At 32.9% G+C, this 18,654-nt stretch overlaps 1 pseudogene; it reads right to left on the reverse strand.

The window, feature by feature from the left end:
* Window positions 1–17,112: 17,112 nt before the first annotated feature.
* On the reverse strand, window positions 17,113–18,282 carry LOC149142552 (ferritin-like catalase Nec2 pseudogene; annotated as a pseudogene).
* Window positions 18,283–18,654: the final 372 nt, after the last annotated feature.

Consider the following 18,654-nt stretch of genomic DNA (forward strand, 5'->3'; position numbering starts at 1 on the left):
ATTAGATGACCACGAAGTGACCATGGAGCAACATATCGCAAGATCCTCTACAGGCTCCAAAATTTAAGTGTAAGCAAAATTTTTGAAAGTGTTTGTCCCAATGACAACACTTGGTGACACACTGGTAGAACTCTAGTTTCTTTGTTCAAGTTTCACTCTTAAGTGCAGGTATCAATATTTTAGGAAGTATTTATCCATCATATGGATTAACTCACGTTCCCCATTTGACCCAGTTATGTATATAGTCTCCTCTATTCCTTTTCTCAGCTAAACACATTTACAAAGCTTTCCAAATAACAATTGCTTCTATCCGGGAGAGGGTCATATATAGTTGCAAGTTTAGGATGATCAGAGTATGATTTTTCATTTCATGTGTTCCTCCACTACCAGCATCCCTGTACAGTACCATGACGAATTTACTTGCTCCACCTCTCTATACAAGAAGCATTTATGTTGTTTCACCCTTTATTTATTTTATTTATAGAACTATTCTTAGGAAATTATTATTTTACTGGGGTGGAAGAGGGACCTTGAATTATTAAGAGAAGGAGATATTTTTCCTTTAGAGACAGACATATATACTTTTTATATTGGTTTGATCACTATTTGTTTTCCCCTTTCCCATCTCTACTTGAATGGATCGTCAAGAAAAACACCATACTATTATAACATCATGTCAAGGGGTGAGGATGCTAAATAGATGTGAGCATCATTGTTCAACTTATGACTTTCCATTCAAATGGATCATATTTTCCATTTAGACATCAAATAAATAATAGGATGACAGATTAGCCAAGTATTTTTCATTGTCACAGTTACCCGTTTTGATTCTTGCCACATTATCCTTTGAGGCCAAAAATACTAGTCTTCATACAAAGTCGTATTAAACAAAATAGAAAGAAAATGGAGAACCAGACCAAAACAAACATGTGAGACAAAAATGGGAAAAAAAGCTAATGCAGAGACTAGATGAAGAGTAAATGTAGCATGAGTTTGCAAGGGAACTAGAATGTAGCTAGATCTAATCCTAACCTAATTGGTTATAAGGTTAGGGTCAAGTGTAATGAGAATTCCAATGTAACCTCCGTAATTGCTGCCAACCTGAAAATACAAAGACAACACAAATTAAAAATGACATAAAATGATGTGCAAAGGAGATGATGAGAAATTGAATATCTTGCATAAAATATCAAAGGTCTTGCCAAAAGGCAAAAATATGTGTCATAACAACTCACCTTAACGAACGTACATCCTTACCTTTTTTAAGATAACCACAATCAAAAAAAACTTCATTAGAGAAATTTAAAGGACTGAAATGGGCCTGTTAAGGAATATTATAAAATAATACTAGAAATAATAAAATAATACTAGATTACATCATCAAATTTTAGAGGGAAAAAAGAAAAAATTGCTTTTTCAACTTGTATTTTCAACTTAGCTTCCTACAGTTTTACTCAAATTTCAAGAAGGAGCATTTTTTGGATGCACAATTTAATTTTTCATTCAAGGATTACCCATTTTGCATACTTTCTATGGACCCTCCTACATGAAAAATAAGAAATACATGAAACAAAGTGATTGCAATAAATTTTTTCATGTATTTATCATTTTTCTTGTAATTTGAGTAAAACCATAAGGAGATAAGTTGGAAATACAACTCGAAAAAGTAGTTTTTTATTTTTTATTTTTTAGTCTTTTTACTTTTGTACTCCAAAAATGGTGAATCATACCCCATGGTTGAAATAAACATCTTGAATCCTGTTGGTTCTTATAAAGTTTATTTTTATTGTACATTTTTGTTTGGAGGCCCATTTTATACCTCACGATTTCTCTAATGGAAGGTTCTTTATGAATGTATCATCATCGGTGTTGTGCTTCTTAGTAAACATCAAGAAATATTGAAACTTATTATTATTAGAAAAAAGTCTTGATAAGTATGATGCTTCCATCTAGTCATAGATTCGATCATGTAATCTAAAACAACCCTTTTGAAAACCCTGAAACTCTATGAAAGAGGAACTATCAATCAGTGTACTCGAATTATAAGGAGAATTGACAAGGTCAACTGATGTAGAGAAAATATCATCAGATGTGCTAATGGGAAACTGATTCATTGAGTGATAGTTGTTTGAACCAATGTTAGAAATAGGTTGATTAATTAACATATAAGATTCTTTATTTCACATTGGTTTCCTTTCTATCTTATTATAAACCACACTACTAATATGAAAGCTTGGGAAAATAGAAGCAATTGTTGGTCTTATAAATCTGGGAAACCAATTGAAATCACATGCTAACAAAAGTTTAGAAGGATATGTCAAATAAAATCTAGTATCCATATCAGCATGAGGGTTTTCATCCATTCATTCATTCAAGGGTTGAATGTTTCTCGAAAGAATTAATGGGCTAGAAGAAAAATGATTAGTTTAATAACATTCACAATGAAGATTAGAAGTTGATTGTTCAACAAAGAACTTAATAGATATGAATCCCTTGGTAGAAGTTGATCTTTATCTTGACAATCAAAATGATAGGTTTCATAACTCTATGTATCCATGAAATATATACATTCCAAACCTAAATTGTATATAAGAGGTTTGCATAGAGATGAATTAAGTAAAATAGAATATTTTATCTAAGAAAAAATAGGTTTGCATGGAGATGAATTAATTAAAATACAATATTTTATTTGAGAAAAAACTAAGTCTTGAAAGTTATAAAAATTATATCCAAAATACTAGAAATATTTCAAGAAAGAGTTTGCATCCAATGAAACAATACAGAGGAAATAATATTTTCTTTAATGAGATCTAGATTTGACACGGTGCAACAATCTCACTGGGATTACGATAGCTTGACATAACTATCAATGAAAAATGAAGTTCCTTGCTCCCTGACAAATCTAAAACTTTGAAAACATAGATAACAACATTTTGAGAACTAAGTCTGATTGCAAATTTCATGTGGACAACCACTATCATTTAAATCAACAAGATCACAATTATCTATATGGAAATCGTCTACATCACTAATTTGATCATATTTTATAACTTCAACAAACATATAAATCAAACCATAAGATCCTTCTAATTGTAAATCTAGAGATGTGTGAATTGGAGAAATATCTTGAAACAAAATTTCAAGTGTTGTCCTCATGAAAAATAGGAGATTTCGAGGATTGGGGTGGATGTTCAATGATATTAATGCTTCCTTCTTTGTCATGTATATTCTCACTATCTTATGAGAACTCATAATCTTGCTTATCGGGTGGGAAATCCAAAGAGCGGAACATATAAGCAATATGAGACAAGGAACAGGGAGTTGAACAAGAAGCTTCCATGAGAAAATATTATTTGACTGAAATAGACTCTTGATCTAAATATTTGAAATCAAAATTTTCTTGAAGAACTGAAATATCAGTGGGCACACTTGGGAATTAATGACCATGTACATCAGTAGAATCATCTTCATTAGAATGATGGTTGCCCAAGACTTTACTTGATTGATTAGGAAAACTAATTTCATTTTATTAATCACTAATGTTAGTTGTCTCAAAATCATCCAAGAATGGGGAAATATTATCTTGAAATAGAGGATTTTGAAAAATATGGGATAGGTCAAAAAAATATTCACCTTTCTACTCTTCTATCTGTGAAATGTGACTACCTTGCAGCTGATCACCGGTTGGATTTGGAAGAGACTACTCAAGAAAATCAAGGGACAAGAGATTATGATAATGAAATAGGAGTAAAAACATCCAAATCATATTCAAGACTAAAGTTTTGAGTGTTACTACCACCTTGAGTAATTGAAGGATTAGTTTTCATCCTAGGCTTCATAAAGCATTCTAAGGTTTCCTACATTGAATCTATATCATGAGAGGTCGATCAAGGTTGAAGGGAAGGATCATCCATTTTATTTTTATATTTCCCATATTTGATATCATTACAAAGAGGCAGCCACATTGGAACTGAAAAAGGAGGAGTACAAGGACCAAAAGGAATAATAGTTTCCACCTTTGAAATTAGAGGTGTGCTATGATTCATAAAAGTTGGGGAAGCAAAAACATCAAGGAGTTCAGGCTCACTAGGGAAAGAGATATGAACCAAATGGTCAAATGTTTCGTCAAAGAAATCCTAATCCATATATTCCTTAGGAAATTCATAACACAGGTGAAGAAATTGATAAAACAAATCCTCAATTGATTCATCGGGATTGATTCTTAGTTGATTAATGCTTTTAAGGTCATCTTTGTAATCATAGTTATCAAAGGCTAAATGAATCTCCTTGACGAAGTGTTCAAAATAAAGAATGGAAGTGGGTTATAGGGTATGACATGATTGATTAACTCAACCTTCAAGTTTTAGAGAGAAGAGAAAAAATCCACATCTTCGCAATGAATTTCATAATATTGATATAACTTAATAAAAAGAGATGCATGCTCAGCTATGGATGTATCACCCTCACCCTAAAACTTGAATTGAGACATGTCATAAATAGGTCCATTGAGTATAAAACATTTACCATCGGCTCTACTGGAAAAACACCCCAGGAGTATGATTTAGGGAAGATCCATTTAAGATAAGAGGTTCAAAATAGACTCAATGGGCACAACTTGTCATCTGCCCCTCCTTCTAGTTCCAACTACCTATTGACAGTGTTAGAATACTCCAATAGGGAAAGAGGTCTCCTCGATGTGAATTCCCAATTATACCTCACACTGGTTGGAGTATGAACCCCACATGGATTATCGAATCGACCACCATAACTCTAATATTTTCCTTGCTTACAATGAATCAAATAAGAGAGTATACACATAAAATTCGAAATCAACAAGTAATTTGATACTGTGAGACACCAATTGCAATGTGTGAAAGTAAAATTTCATGAGAGGGAGGTAAAAAGTGAGTCTGTAGAAGGAAAGTAATAGTACTATCCTAAGATAGGCACACAAGAGAAAGGAAAGATTCGTTTGATATCGAGTGAAATATTTCAAATAGACACAATGAACATTAAACGAAATACAACACACATTCAATAAGATAAGTACCAAATCCGATGAAGTAGTTAAATTTCCTTATTAATGTGAACCAAACATATAATGTAAACATTTAAAGAATAGTCTTACAATATTCATGATACGTGCAAAAATATGTGTTAGCCTAGTAAGACTCTGATTATTAGATGAAAGATCCAAGTACACAGTTACAATGGTGAGACACTAGCTCCAATAGTGGAACATTAAGTCACTCCTTACTTCTCCAAAGGATGATCTTCTCTCCTATTCCATGCTAGAGAAAATGATACTAGCTCTCCAAAGTCTATGACTCCAAAATCCATTTGCTTGATTTATGTGATTTCTTTTATAGCAAGAGGAATGACCTTTCATATCCCCATGACTCTTAGACTTATAATGTGACATTTGGACTTCTATATGAATTTGGACTCTTTCTAAAGACTCTTTTATTCATATATGACTATGTGAATTTTCATATTCCACACATGGATATTGGACTTCCACACATTACATTTTGTCCTTTCCTTTTGATAATTACATCATTACATCCACAAATTATGTCGATAGATATGTGGACACATAAGACATTGTGATGGAACTGATACAAGTCACAGCTTGACAATAATTGCACGGACTTCATGATAAAATGGATATACCAATATGCTCTTCTTGCTACTTTGTATTTAATCTTTGGGATAGGTCTACTCAGTACTTCATCTTCATGAAAGATGTACTTTCTTCTTCATCTTCACCCTCCAAAATGTTTGAAGAGAAGGTGTATTCACTGTGATATTGATCTTCTAGCTTATGTTACATTCTAGTGTTCCTTAATTTTCTTTTTCAATGAGCAACTTGTCTTCATAGCTTCCCAAGTGTCTTCTAGCACAATATCATTCTCCTCTTCACTCAGCATCATCTGTCATGTAAAGATGTAATACCTGTAAGTGAAATCTACTAATGGCATGAAAACGTCAGTCCAAAAGCCTCCTAGTCTAACTTGCATCATGAAAATCGTTGATTGGTATGGAATTGGGTACTTGATAGGGAAGAAGACTCATGGATTGTGCAATGCACAGTTCCAGAGGCCAAGAGTAAGGGATTTAGTCTTGCAACTATGCAATGCACAATTTTGGAGGCATGTGAAGCATCATTGTGTAGTTGAGGGTCATACTAATGCAAACTTTCCCACTGTAACTGTACAATGCATAGTTCTGAAGGGAGATATGGAAGTTTGATTACGCATTTGCATAGCTAATTGAACCAACAAAATAGGATATAGTCTAGGATTGTGAAATGTGCAGAAATGGACTGGTTGGGAGACAATATTACGTAGCTCTGGAGGCTATGAGGTTGAGATTGAGCATTGTGACTACGCAATGCATATTCCATGGAGGTAATGATTACAAATTATTTAGTTTCAGGATGTAGGGATGCAATGTTCAGGTTTGCAACTATGGAATGGATAGTTCAGAAGGGAAAAGTGAGCATAGGTTAGTTAGGCATGAAATCTTCCAAAATTTGACTAAATGTGGGATTAGGGAGGAAAAGATGAATCCAAGGTAGGATTTTATCATGATCACACACTCATAACCATCAAAAATATAAAAAAAGACCACTCAACATTATAAAACAACATTATCCCCTTAATGTGATGACAAAACAACAATCTCCTCCAAGTGCAACACTTAAGATATACTTTACGACAATAGTGACAACATTATTACGACAGTGCAAGAAAAATTTGGAATGAGTCTAATACATGTCTACATGATATATACTACCCATTGGTATCTAATTTTCCTCTTAAAATGAATCGTAACTCTGCTTTTACAACATGTAACAGTTCTCATGCCAAAGGATGACACTTGAAAAAGTAAGAGAAAAGTGTGAATGACACTTGTGAAGGGTCAAAGAAAGTGAAAGGGACACATGAAAAAGTGAATATACCATGAAAATGACACTTATTAAAGTGAATTCAAGCAAAACCAACAAGAGTGAATGTGAAAGTGAGACTTGCGAAGATAAAGGTGCACCAAAGTAACAGTTGATAAAACTCATTGAAATAGAAATACAATTGCAATTAAAGTGAGGAACATTTTCAATGGAGAGTGTGAACTAAGTGTTGGCATGTGTTGTTTAGTACAACATGCTTATACCTTGTGCAGTTAGTATCACTAGTGATTGTGCAAACCTTACCTTTGAGAGTTTCGCAGTGCCTTTGCAAGCTTGCATCGAAATAAGTGCAATTGTGAATTCTTCAAGAATTGAGCATTCATACTCAATTGAATTTGACACTTCAAAGAATAATTAATAATTAGAATAAAATTAAAAGACCATGAAGTGACCATGGGATGAAAAATCGCAAGATCCCTAGTAGGCTCCAAAATTCAAGTGTAAGCAAATGTTTGTAGGGTGTTTGTTGCAGCAACAACAAAATGATTACATGGCTTTCTTATTCGTTAGAAAGGAAATCTAAGCAATAGTTTTGACCCATTTTGGGTCCACTTTAATTCCACTTTTGGCTATAATGTGCCATAAGATATTTCCCTCTAACACTCCTAAGATGCTCTTCTTTGGATTTAAAGATATACAATATTTTCCACACTGTTCAAAGATTTTCCTTAGATGATGAAAGTGATCAGATATTTTCTTTGAAAATATTGTAACATCATCCAAGTACATGACCACACTTTGTTCGATCAAACCACAAAATGAGATTTCCATAGCCTATTGAAAGGAAACACCAAAATTTATGAGTTCAAATGGCATCCACCGTAATGTGAATGTACCTATCAGGGTTCACTACTAGAAATTTATTGTATTCAAAAAATTTGTCTAATAGCGAAAACATAGCGAAAACATCTCTGACTCAAATATTATCTTTAGTGTCGGCTCCATAGATGGAACGAGATAATTACCTTTATCTGAAGCCTCATTCAGGTTGTTGAAATCAACACATAAGTGTATCTCTCTAGAATTATTTCTAACAAGAACCAAATTTGAGACCCAAGTTCAATGACGAACTTTAAATATGATCTGATCATCCAACAGTTTCCTTAGTTCTTTCTGAATAAGGAGTTCAAGTGTAGATGGAATTTTCTTAACTTTTCTTGAAATGGCTTTACCCCCTCCTTAATAGGAATGAACAAAGGTTTTCAAATCATCATATGTCCGCGTGAACACCTCTCAATATTGTTTGAAAATATGGACAAAGGCTTGTCACCCTTGTGGAGAATAACATGTATCGATGTTCACATATTTCAGATCTTCTTTGGTATCCAAGCTAACTTGTTTATGTGGAAATGTAAAACTATGGGTCTTAGTGTTGGTTGGGCCCTTAAACCAATTTTGCAGGTCATAAAGCTTTTCTAAAGATGTCACACACTTAGACATGGGGTTCCATTTATGTGGTTAATATGATTCTTGCAAAGCCCTTTTGTGTTCATCATTGTCTCCCACTACATCCTTAAACATGTCAACATTGACCATAAAATCCATTATTTGCTAGTCATCATTGAAAACACAAAAAATAGTGACATTATGAGGTACATATGGCATATAAATAATCTAAATAGAAAAAACATATCTAGGTGGTGATAAACTAGAAGAAACGTTAGCCAATGTGTCTGTGATTTCATTATGAATCCTAGGAACATAATTGATATTAAAAGCTTGAAAGACAAAAATAAGACACCATACCTCTTGCTGGTTGTTTTTAAGATTAAGTGGCATACAATATATATTATTCTGTAACTGGCCTGTGGTAATCTCTTAGTCGTCTATTACCTTTAGCACCTCCACCTTGAGGTCTATGGATTTATTCAGTCCCAAAATGAGTGCTTTGTATTCAGCAATATTATTCGTGCACATAAATTCCAATTAGCATGAGATTAGATACTTGTTCTTTTGTGGGTCAATCAAAATACAACTAGCTCTAAAACCCTCCTATATTTTCAAACCATCAAAATATAAAGTACAAACTTCAACAACAATAGTGTTAGTTCCTATGCTAATACTATTTACATCTATGTTAAAAAGTCATTCGCACTTGTTGGATTACAAGGAAAAAGTTCCAACTATGTATCTGGTGGTACAGGGGATGGATGTGCAAGATAACATCCATGATCAATTTCCACAAAAACATTTTTGAAAATTACTTGCGCATATTTAATTTTCTCATTAGGGGCTTCAAGCACTGTGATAGTATGTTTCATGGAAGGTTCACTCTTGTCTCAAATATAATTATACATGCCCTTATAAGGAAGCCACAAATGTGACCAGTCAATAGCAAACTATCCTCGCAACTTGCTAGACCAATATTTACTTAAAAGGAAGCCATATGCTTCATAAATGTCCATAATGGAAATATCAATACATTGGTGAAATATATGATCTAATGATAGATGAATTATAACATTGTTAAGCTCACCAATTTCCTGCACTAAATATCTATTTAATTGTATGATTCTAGCATCAATATTTTCCCATTTCACATTAATTTTCATTACAACTAATAAAGGCATGACATTCGCAAAGACACCAAAATCAACTAGGAGATTATGGACATTATAATTAAAAATTTTAGAAGTTAAAGGAAAAGTGGGGCAACTGGATCTAGAATTTACATTAGCTACATTAACGATTGATTCGAGAATAACAAGAAACTTACCAGACGAGGCTTCAGAAGAAGAAATTGTTATACCTTATGGAGGTTGAGATGCAAGCGCCTGGATGATCAATATTGAACTATTAGCACAAGATTTATTCACGTCTTCAAGAACATTATAGACTATGTCCTGATCTTGGGTACAGTGTGATGAAATGGTAGGTGGTGTGATTTTTTTTGATATATTAGGAGTGATAGACTTATTCTTGTTATTTATGGAAGCATTATTTTGAGGTTGTACAATTTTGAATTATCTTGAGTGCTTCGAATAGAATTACTAGGAGGTAAAATATTTCTCAACAATTGCATCCTTACATCTTTCTCAGGTATCGATCCCTTGGTCCTCAAGTTATACTACTTAGATTGTTGAGGAGGAGAATCACCCATTGAAAGCTCAGTAGGAGCATGTCAATCATTATTGAAGGCAAGATCAAAAGTGAAATTGAATCATCAACACTTGTGTTTTCCTTTGTCGCAGTTGATTCATTAGTCTCTTTAGTTCATTGTGAATGCTCTTCTACTAAGAAAATTTATATAACATTGGAAAACACAAAATCCATATTGTGTTTCATTGCAAGCATGTTTTCTCTGAGTGAGCTTCTTGATGAAAGGTATAATAGTTATCCACGCCCAAGTTCTCAACCTTGAAATATTAGAGATCTATGTAGACTTAGTTGGTTGATTGCTTTTCTTCTTAAAAAACATATTATAAGACCTATTTTTAGTAGAAGCCTCACTTGACTTCCTTTTAGGTTTAGATACTTCACTAGTTAACAACTTCAAGGATTTATTACAATTATCAATGTCAAAAGGATATTTCTCTTTAGTTTTAGAAGTAGAGACTTGGGACGTTTTACTACTGTATTTTTAATCCTTTGAATCTTCCTAATCAACAATGACCCCATTAGACATTAAGATATTTTAAACAAAAATCACTTTTACAAAATTGAGAGAGAAATTTTATTTTGCAGTACACTTAAGAAAAATAAAAATGTTAGTGGGAAAGGAAGCGATATAATAATCCTTAGTAATCGAATTGTGAGGTTTCACCTCAGTGGGGAACTTTCTCAAATTGCATGTAAATATTTGATTAAAATATTTAACCTTCTCTTTATCCCCCATCTTAATGTTTCTCAGTTCTTTAATTAACATGGCAAGATTTTTATCATTAGAAAAGTTTTCTAAGAATAATTGATTAAACTTGCTCTAGTTATGTATTGAATTTGGTGGAAGGATATGGTACAAAACTGATTCTCTACCTTCTAGAGGGTATGGAAATAATATAAAAGAAACATCATGAAAATATAACTCCAAAATCCATAGATGCAAGTAGAAATCATTAATGTGATCTTCATCCTTCGCCTTCTTATCAGGATCATACATTGTAAGAAGCTTTTATGGGTGCTTTGCTAAGAAATGGAGATTGCCTAGAAGAGCAAGAGGCTCGTGGTCCATCTAATATAATTGTTTATTTCCCATGTATTTTTTCTACTCCTCCTCTTCACTCTCTCATTTTGAAGACTCCTCTCCTTCACCATTCAAATTCTAGTTATTATCTGACTATTCATAATTTCTCAGTTGTTCTTCATAAGAAAAATGGAAATCCTCCCCGTCTCCTACAATATCTTCCCCAATAGTTGGTGGAATATCCCCTTTATGATAAGATTCTTTAAGAGACTCAGCTAAGTATTCACGGGTTACAATAACCAATTCTTGCACTGAAGAAACCAACACACCATGATGGGTTGTATCTTCCTTTGTTTGTTCATGAGGAAGAACAAATGTGATAAGAAGCAAAACAAGAGCTATGGAAAACCCATGAATAATAGGCTGAATTGTTTGGAGTGGCTCGTAAGTAACTCTGTAGGCATGGCCCAGAACTTGATGAGATGACTCTTTTTCTTAGATTTATGAGTTGGATTTGGGTGCAAACAATTGTTATCTTACACAAAAGGTTCTTTATGTGAATGTGGTGAGTTATCAACCATAACAAGGTTTCTATAATTCTAGCATTAGAATTGTTTACGGTGTTGGATTCTACCAATATTTATGAGGTCCCTCTAATATGAAGTCCCAATTATACCTCAAACCATTTGGAGTAGGAGCCCCATTTAGGAAATAGATGCAACTACCATATTGTTAATGATTTTCCTTAGCTGTAATGAATGAAACAAGAGAAAAAACATGTACTTTTGAGATAGATAAGTAAGTTAGCCTTGTGATGCATTTAATTGCAAAGTGTATAATGGTTCTTTCATGGAAGGCAAAAAAAATGAGTCTTTAAGAGAAGAGTAATTGTACTATCCTAGAAAATAAAAACATATGTATTTGAAGGAATCGTTAATTATCTTGAAAAATAGTTCACAAATGAATTATGATCATGAAAACAAGAGACACACAGCTCAAAGTTGCATACTAAAGAGAATGAAATAGTTGATGTTCATTAGTGCATATACGCATAAACAATGAATGAATAGTCTTACAATCATGCATGACATATGCATGCAAGTGTGTTGGCTAAAATAACTTCAAATTAAGTGAAAGTCCCAAGATACACCATTATAATGATACAACATGAGTTCGAATAGTTGAGCGTTAAGCCACCACTTGATCCTCAAAAGACTAATCTTATTTTCTATGCCTAGCTTGAGAAGTTAATGCGAAAATTTCCTTTGCTAAGCTATGAGGGTGTATATATAATAATTGAGGTGACTCTCCATCTCTCTTGTGACTGTTGAGCTTTTCTCATGACTCTTAGCTCCCATATGACTTTTCAAATTCCTATGAGACCTTTGATCTTATACACGACTCTTCACATTCTATGTGTGACTCCTCAACTACCACAAGTTTACTTCTCATTTTTCAAAAATACAATATTACATTTCCACCAATTTGTGGCAAAATATATTGACAACATACGACATTTGTGGTGACACTTTGAGAAGCCATGATGTGGCGATGGTGACATGGAACTTCATTGTAGTGTATCAGTGCCAAGATTTTCTTCTTGCTGCTATCTTCACATCTACATGATATGACTTCATTGCACTTCATCTTCATCAACCAAGAGGTTGGTTATGAGATAGATTCTTCTAGGTGATCTTGATCTTTAGTCTTCCATTGTGATCTAGCATCCCTTTATCTCTTTTCTTTATGATCTCTTTACTTTTTTAGCTTCATAAGTGTCTTCTCGTATCACCTCCTTCACATTCTCCTTGAGAATCATCCTACCATGTCAAGATAATAAGACTTGCAAATGGCGTTCACTCATGACACACCGACATCAGTCCCAAAACATCCTAGTCTATCTTATTTCTCATGAAACATATTGACTAATTTGGGATAGTGCGTGGGATTGAGGAGAAGGCCTTAGGACTGCATAATGCACAAGAGTACGGTGTCGAGACTAATGGCCTAGGCAAAGTGAGTATGCAATACACAGTGGCTAAGAGAGTGGGAGACATGACTGTGTAGTTCAGGAAGTTAGGGAGGCCTAGATGACATGAATGGTCATTATGAGCATGCAATGCATAGTTATTGTAGGACGGGTCAATGTACTCCATAGTTGATCATTGCAAATACTAGGAGATGACCTAACTACTGACTAGAAGTGTGTAGCACACAGTGAAGGTAAGGCTGGCTAAGGACTGCACAGTGGGAAAGTGCAGCTGACAGTGATTGAGCAGTGCGCAGTTGATAGAGGTAGTTCTCTGTGACTGCATAATACACACTTCCATGAGGTAGTGGATTCTGAACTAAGGCTTGTGACTGCACAATGCATATTTCAAGGAGGAGAGAAAGTTAGTGTTACGTCAAGGAAGTTGCAAATATAGATAAAATTTTGAAATTGACTAAATGTGGAATTTATAAAAAAAAAAGATGAGAGTAGGAGCATTTAACAAGACTTGAACATGATAATAGACTCATACATGAACAATTATATGATAATGAGAGACTCAGTATTCGATATCAACATGTATCCATTAAAACAACAACAAGACGACACTTACCTACAAGTGTGACACTTAAGATATCCCTTTCGACAGAAGTGTCAATTGCGAGAAGAAAGCACAAAATACCTTAAGGATAAGCGCAATGCATGTTTTATGATAGATAGCTTACATTAATGCAAGAGAAATCATCAAAGATTCCTCTTATAGGTGTGCCATAACTAGCTTTCACAAAGAATGACATTTCACTTAACAGAAGACAATGCTTTGAATTCCTTCAACAAGGGACTTAGAAACTTAGGAAGAAAGTATGTGATGACTCTAACAACTAGAAACTACATTTAACATGATTGAAGAGAGGCTCCAAAGTGTGAATATAGGCCAGATTTTGGAGGATGTTGTAGTGACAACAACATTATGCTTTTTTTTTGTTCTTTTACAACAATTTGCATGCAAAATGAAATTTTCTCCTCAATATATTTTATATATTCAAAGTTCAAAATGGATGATTCATGATCAAAGATCAAAATTAGAGAAACTTTGAAAAAATATTGGGCCAGAAACTAAAATTAAAATATAAATCTTTAATAACAAGTATAACAAACCAATTTCGTTTAGATAAAAAAATACCCATTATATCTAAAAAAAATAAAGACATCCATAAAAACAATAAATAATATATAAAAATATATGAGATTAATTATAAATCAAATAATATAATATAATAAATACCTATTATAAATAAATATGCATTTTTACTATAAGACATGTTATTTTAATGAGATACCTCTTTCATTACATTGCATTTACCCCATTTAATGATTTATTCATATTTTATATTTATAGTATTTATATTTGTCACACAATTATTGTGCTCTACCTATATACGATTTTTTATATATTGATTCCAATAAATGCTATAATAACATGAACTTTAAACATTTTTTTTTGTATATTGATTCTATCCTTTAAGAATTAATATGCTGCAAGAGTTCATGAACATCTATTTTAAGCTGTCCCAAAAAAAAATCATTATTTAAATACTCAATATTAACATAGTTATACACATTTTAATAGACTTAAAATAAATATATGATTCAAATTTATGAATTTCATCTTCTTACAATATAAATGAATTAATTGCATAGATATCTAAAACATCGTGACATGTCATGCGATGGTTCCCTTTCCATATTTCAATCATATCTAATATGTCAAGACACCATTATTATCTTGCATGCACTTACCATTATTTTTATATAAATAACTCATTAAGTTGAACAACATCTATATTAGGATGAGAACTTGTAAATTTTGTATATGGTGATAAAAGTTCTTCGTAATAAAGTAAAATAATGATGTTTTTTAAATATATGTAATTAATGTGCATAATAAAATGTGATTAATACAATGATTATACTAGAGACAATCATTATTTACAATTACCCAAAATTCACACCAAGAAATCAATTAATGAAAGAAGGTTTTTTTTTTTTTTTTTAATCTAGAGAAATGAGTTTTCTACACCATGGTAATTTGTCCACCATATATGTGGTGTCGATATATGTAATAATTTATTTCAAAACATATGGTTAGTAATGCTCTTTATAATTTAAAAAAAAAAAATACGAAAACTTGTGGTTTAATGGAGCAATTAATATGGTGGATTATAGTTTTTACCAATTTGCGACGTGAACTTTACGACAGGCGCAATTAATATTGTTGATTATAGTTTTTACCAATCTGTGAAGTGACCTTTACGAAGGGTTTAACTCTCTTATATAGAAGATATGGTTGTAAGGTGAATATCATATGTCTAAAAATATTTTTGTAAGGTGAATATCATATGTCTAAAAATATTTCACGAAGTAAAATTTTCATTGATAGGGATATAACTGTGATAATTAGCATGTTTTGTTTTATGGAAGAGATAAAATTATATATATTTTTTTAAATACCTAAATGCCTAATATCTCCCTTCCATATGACCAATATTTCTCTTCCGCCATCCCCATATTAGCATTTTATTTTTCTCTGTTAGCATTTCATAAAACAGAAGTAATGGAAGTTTACACGCCACAATTCTTTTATTTTTTAAATACCTAAATGCCTAACATCTCCCTTCCATATGACCAATATTTCTCTTCCACCATTCCCATATTAGCATTTTATATTTCTCTATTAGCATTTCATAAAGCAACAGAAGTAATGGAAGTTTACACGCTACAATTCTTTCATGTGAACGCTGTGTGTTCGTTTATATTTAATCGGTGTGTGTTCGTTTATATTTAATCTACTCTAGTATTTGTATTTGTGCTTATTTGTATTTGTGCTTGCCCCCCTGTATTCATTGATTTGGTCTTGATCTTTTAGGAACAAATCCTATTATACTCATATTAATTATGGCTAATACTAAGATTTAATTTAAGGATTTGTAGAGTTTATAACTGTACATATGGAGATATGTTCTAGTAATATTAATAATCTTAAGATTTCATTTATAGATTTGTAGAGTTTATAAGTGTAAATATAGAAAGATGGTCTTGTAATATTTAATCAAAGAGACAATTTATAATTATAATTAAACTTGTTTATTGTATTTGAATATGTATAAGTTGACTATTGATATGTTGTCCATGTTAAGACTAATTAATTACTATTTAGATCCTAGAAACCATTATAATTATAATTAAATTTGTTCATTGTGCTTGAATATGTATAGTTGACTATTGAAATGTTGTCGATGTGGAGAGTAAAACTACTTCGAATAAGTTAATTATGATTGATTATAATTTTCTTTTTCTAATTGTTTGACTATAGTGGAACATGCTTGATGATAGTTTACTATGAGTTATTTTTATTATTCTAGTTGTGTGTGGTTGATAATGTTGAATAAAATAGTTTCATAATCAAGTACACTTAATTATAATAAAAATTATTTAATCAAAAACATGGTATCTAACCATAATAAACTATATTACTATAATTTTCTATAATAAAATCATATTTAACAAAAATATATAGAAAATCACATTTAACCAAAAAAAATATTATTTACTATAATAAATTAAAAAAATAATTATTATTTACTATACTAAATTGTATTATAATAATGATTGATCCTATAAACTATAATTTATTATAATTAATATGCTAATTTGCATTAATTATAGTACACCATATTACTTACAAATATTAAGTCACTTCAATAGATCACAATTAACCGTAATAATCACTTTAATATTTGACTCATAGGTTGATATAAATGAACAGATAAGCATCGATAAAAATTGAAGTTGTAGGTTCATGTGTTTCAATTTATTTGAAAAGAGAGTCTGGGAGGTGGAAAAAACGCAATTAAAGGGCGCTGACTACATCGGCTATCGATGTTAGGAAGAAGAGATTAAAATCCCATTTTCATACAAAAACCTACGAATTGAGAGGAGAAAATAACAGAGTGGCTACAAGAAACTCTGTTTTTACGATGCTGTTGTGGAGGGTGAGAGGTAATGGCGCGCAAAACTTCCACTAGCGCCATGAGGGTAGAATCCGCCGGGAGATGATTCATTACCCGATGAGTAGACTATCCTCAGAATTTGGGCAGGACTGCGGGCATATGCAACAGAATATTTATCGCCTGCAAGAATGTTCCCAGTAAGCTTTCCCTCTGCTCCCAATGCGAGTGGAACTAACAGTCCTTCGTCAGCAATTCCAGACTGTCCCAGAGAATTCCGGAGCGTAGAGATCCTGTCAGTGAATTCTGCTACTGTGTATGGATATGGCGCGACTTTCTCAAATGCTCGTTCATACAATAACCCACGGATCACTGCGTCCTGTCCAGACTCCACTCCAAGAAGCCCCGCTACCAGCTTTATACATACACACCCAAAAGTTCAAAAATTGATAACTCTTCTTTTACCCACAAATCTATGAACAAAGACATTACAATAATTACCCGCTTAGCAGTGGGAGATTGGAGTTGAGCATTGGCGCCGACATAGCCTGTAAGTCCGACATAGGGGATCAAATAACTTGCAAGCAGATAGTTCACACTATTAGCATATGGATTAAAAGAAGGCAACAAAGTTGTATTAAATGCAGCGTTGATGATATTGCCAAAATTTGCGGCGGTCAGATTCAGTTGGGGTCTAGGAAATCCCTGTACAGTTTTCTTTAAAGCCCTGCGTCGGATTAAACCATAGAACCAATAGAAATATTAGCCAACACTAACACACAGATATATATACCAGCTCTAAAACCAAATTATAATTCAATAGACACCCAAGACATTACCTGAGGTGACCAACTTCCTGGTTCCCAAATTCTTTGACAACATTTAGGACCAATGGGTCGAGATTAGCCTTCTCTACGCCTATAGGAGGCGGCCCGCCGCTTACGAGCTCCGGTGCAACATGATCCAGTCCATAACCAAAGGCTGACCACAAGAAAAATTCGGCTTCCAAGTACTCTAAATTTAGAGGAAATTCAAGCCAGTCAATATCCCCTGCTGCAACTGGTCCAGGGTTGTAGCTGGCTTCGCTACCTGGTGACGGATGAGGATCTGACTGTGATGCCCATGCCATTGGTGCAGCTTTAAAGGATAATAATAGTAGGGCATGCAAAAAGAGATTGAATATAGACAGAGCCATTTTGATTAGGATGAGAATCGAACCGTGTTTTTGTGAATTAGAAATGAAATATGTAAACGCAGGCAGCAGTGCCGAGGGACTGAGAGTAGAAACATAAATATACTTTTTTGGGACTGAGACTAGAGACATAAATATACTAATTCTCAATGAGCCAATATTAGAAACAAAAAGATTGTGTTCACACAAGATGCCTAGGGTTTGAGATTTTGGAGATAAATATATGAACCCTCACGTTGAATTATTGTTATGCATTATAAACTTGGATTTAGTTTCGACAATTTCTGGTTGAGTTTAGCTAAAATATCAATATTAATCCTATACACAGGCGTAATGAGTGCAGGAGTTTCAATTATATTGATGTAATGGTGAAAA

The sequence above is a fragment of the Pinus tabuliformis genome, chromosome X, assembly GCF_031772625.1.
Source record: "Pinus tabuliformis cultivar Carrire ecotype Pingquan chromosome X, CPIR1, whole genome shotgun sequence".
NCBI classification, from domain to species: domain Eukaryota; kingdom Viridiplantae; phylum Streptophyta; class Pinopsida; order Pinales; family Pinaceae; genus Pinus; species Pinus tabuliformis.